Genomic DNA, 4,054 nt, shown 5'->3' on the forward strand with positions numbered 1-4,054 from the left:
TGTAAAACAGATCCTGGTAAATGCTGATCCTCACACCTACAGATCTGTTTACCCTGATGTTCAACCCACCAACACATCCCAGACACCACAACAACCATCAGAACATACCACATATACACCTCAACCTACTCAACCCTCTTTCAGAACATATCTCAAACCTTCACAGATATCTCAACCTTCATCATCAGCACATACTGTGAGGCCTTCATCTTCAAAGCCCAAGAGGACAAAGACTGTACCTCAGACACCACAGAAGAGAAGGAGGATTGTTCTGAGAGATGAGTCAGACAGTGAGGAACAGGTTCTTGTGTCAGAACCTGTTGTCAAAGAAGCTGAGAAGGTCTCTTCTCAGAAGGATACTGGAATTGGGGGCTCTAAGCTTCTCAAAAGGCTTAGAAGGATGTATTCTGCTGAAACTCCCAAGGAATCTCCACCTTCAAAGAGATACAAGAAACAGAGAGCACAAAGGTACAGGGTTGAGTCAGTTTCAGAGGATGAGGAAGCAGCAGCTAAGGAAGGAGATCAGGAATCTCTGATCTCAAAAGAGCCATAATTTGCTGAAGCTACTGCATCTACACCTTCATTGTCACCACCTCGGGAAACTGCTCAAGATAAAGTATCTACACCACCTGTGTCTCCTGTAAATGAACCAGTATCTACTGCGGACCCAGGCACAAGTGCTGAGATTGATATTCATAACCTAATTGTGCCTGAGGTTCTCTACTTAGAAGCTCCACCAGCTCCAATCAATCCATCAACAACACCAATTCCTGATGCTAATGAAATTCCAGAATTGTCTACAACATCTTTTTTGTATCTAGACATTGAAGATCAGACTATAGATGAGCATCAGAATATGGCTGTTGATCAGAACTTGGAAGCAGATCAGCACTTAGAGGATGATGTTGATGTTGAAGCCTCAATAGCCTCTCATACTGTTCTTTTATCAGAGGATGTTGACTCTGTGAGTTCTGATGCTGCAAATGCTGATGATACTGGTGATGCTGCTACACATGCAGATGCTGATGAAGCTGGTCCTTCTGTACATGCACCTCTACAAGCTCCTTCAAAAGCTGAACTAGTTAAAAAGTTTGTTAGAGGAGATGCACCAGTACCTTGGATTGAAACTCCTAGAGGACAGGAGTGGACTAAGGAGCGGAACACAGTTACCTTTGTTCCAAATGAAAGAATTCTTGCTGAGCACTTGGCAAAAGCTGATGAGATGCTAGTTAATGATGATTTCAAGACACAGCTGAGAGTTACTGCATTGAGTACTAGACACCTTCAAGGTCAAGCTTCTCAGCAATCTCAACTCGATAAAATCCAATCCTCAGTGGAATTGCTTCTCTCTCTTCTTTTACCTGCTGATGCCAAAAAGGGGGAGAAAGTAATTAAGTCCAAATGCAAAACTATCAAGACACTGAAGGGAAAGGATGATGGAAAAGATGACCCGAGAAACTCTGGAATGGGTGGAGGTCATGGTCAAGTTAGAGGTCTTTCATCACGAAGAGCTGGAACTACAAGTCATAGAACAAGTTCTGATACTGGGAGAAGAATAACTTCTGATACTGATAAAAGGATAAGTTCTGATGAACTTTTGGATCTTGATGAAGAAATTTCAAGACAGTTATTTCTGAAAGAAAATCCAGGAATGGACTTTGAGAGTCTAATGGAAGAAGAAGCTAGACTTAAGTCAGAAAAAGTCAACTCCAATTCTGAAGCTTCTGTTGGTAAAAAGAAACTTCCTACGGTTAAAGGCATTGTGATAAAAGAAAGGACAAATCCTGTGGCAACTAAGGTCAAATCATAATTGCAGATTGATCCAAGGTCCAAGGGCAAAGAAAAAGTTGGTGAACCTATAAAGATTTATGTGCCTCCTATGGATGAAGAAATTTCTGTAAAAGATGCTGATCTTACTCTGACTTCAAGGAAGATTTCTAAGACAACCTCTGACATAGCTCAAGTTGTTCTGAGTCAAGATATAGTTAGTTCTGATATAACCATGAAGCAAGCAACCTCTTACATAGCTCAAGTTGACTTGATATTAGAAGATAAATCAAAGGAAACCTCTGACATTGCTCATGTTAAATCCTCAAGGTTACTCATACCAGGTTTCACTAAAGCCAAACAGACTCAACCTTTGAAGACTGCAGCAAGTGGTTTTGAAGCAAGAGTGGTTACTGGAAAGGAAGTAAGAGATAAATCTGGATTGGGTAGTGCTGATGAAAGAAGAGTGCAGAACACAACCAATGATTCAACTTCCTTAAGTGAACCAGGTGTTGGAGCAACTCCTGAAAGATTGAATCAACTAGAATCTGTACAGATGGTCTACCATACCTACTTGAAAGAACACATCTTGTTATATTTCATGACAGATGGTAGGATTTACCATATAAGAGAAAATGCTATATCACTGAAGTATTTCGAAGAATTAGAACATGTTTTATTCTTACTTCAAGTGAATGACGGAATAACAGAAAGTGTTGCAAACTATTTGAAGACTCAAATTCAGAGACAGAAAAGGCTTTATTCTGTAAAGTCTGACAGCACATACTATCCAAAGTATAGAGATCACAAGGGTGATATTGTTGATATGAAGCCTAATACTGCACAGATCTGTACATATCTTGGTATTAAGGGACTTGAATTCAATCTAGAGTCTGACAAAGCCCATGTCATAAGACTAGAACAGGAGTTGAGAAAAGCAAAAATTAATGATCTCAGATATGCTATCTTTCAAACTAGTGAAGATACTGCAGAACTCAAAGATGCTAAAAGGAGGATGATTGATGAACTCAGATATGCTGAGAGATATTTGTTAAAGAACTATCTCAGAACAACTCCTGACATCAAAGAGATCAGAAAGTGAAGCCAAGTCAAGATCTACAACTGCTCAAATTCTGATATATATACAGACTGAAGTTGTTATCAGAAGTTAAAGTTGGTAAAGCTTTAAGGACTATAAGTTGTAGTTATCTATTCCATTTTTCATGCATTTGTACTTAATGTTTTTGACATCATCAAATATCTGTTAAACTTGTATATTATGCTAATTTACAAGTTGGGGGAGATTGTTAGATATATTTGATAATGTCATGACTAATATGATTTATGTTTAGTTTTTCAGATCTTACTTAAACAGGACAAATCAGTACTTAACTGAAATCAGCACTTATACTGAAGTCAGAACTTAAGTGATCAGTACTTAAGGTTCAGGAGATATTTATCAGGAGATAATATCAGAACTTAAAGGAAACTTTCAGATAAGGAAGACGGCTGATTGAAAGGAAAGAAGATCAAGACAAACGTAAGAAGAGATATGCATGAAGAAGGAATTCTATGAAGAATCGAATACTTGGAAGAAAAGATAACTGATTGATATATTTTAGGAAGCAGAATTATATTCCATATCAATTAGCGATTATCTTGTAACTGTGTGATATATAAACACAGACATAGGGTTTACACTATAAGTGTTATCATTATCGAGAATATTATTTATTGTAACCCTAGCAGCTCTCGTGATATTTGTTCATCACTGAGAGAGGACAGTTCCATATTGTAACAAAGTTTATTGCATTGAATAAAGTCTGTTTTTTGTTACTTGTGTTATTTGAATTCGATTTGATTGTGTTATACACTGTATTCAACCCCCTTCTACAGTGTGTATGACCTAACAAAATCATATAATAGTATACAAATGACTTTAATGTTTTAATTAAAAGATAAAGTCTAACCCGGATCAATAGTGCGAATTATCATTAATTTTATTTTATTTTATTCTAACCGGATCAATTGTACACGTTATTCTGTTTTTGCCCGGGGCTTGTTATATTGACCAAATTCAACTAACTATATTCAGTTTTAATTTAATTTGTTTAAACTCAGATATATGATATAATTTTGGCCCGGATAAAAGTATATATTATTTTGTATTAGTTGGTCTAATATTTTTTTGCTTTTAATTTTATTTTATCTTCGATATAAATCTTTTTTAATTCTAGTGAATAGTTTATATTTTTACTGTTTTGATATTTCCCGATGCTATTATACA

The sequence above is a fragment of the Apium graveolens genome, chromosome 2 (assembly GCF_009905375.1).
Source record: "Apium graveolens cultivar Ventura chromosome 2, ASM990537v1, whole genome shotgun sequence".
NCBI classification, from domain to species: Eukaryota; Viridiplantae; Streptophyta; class Magnoliopsida; order Apiales; family Apiaceae; genus Apium; species Apium graveolens.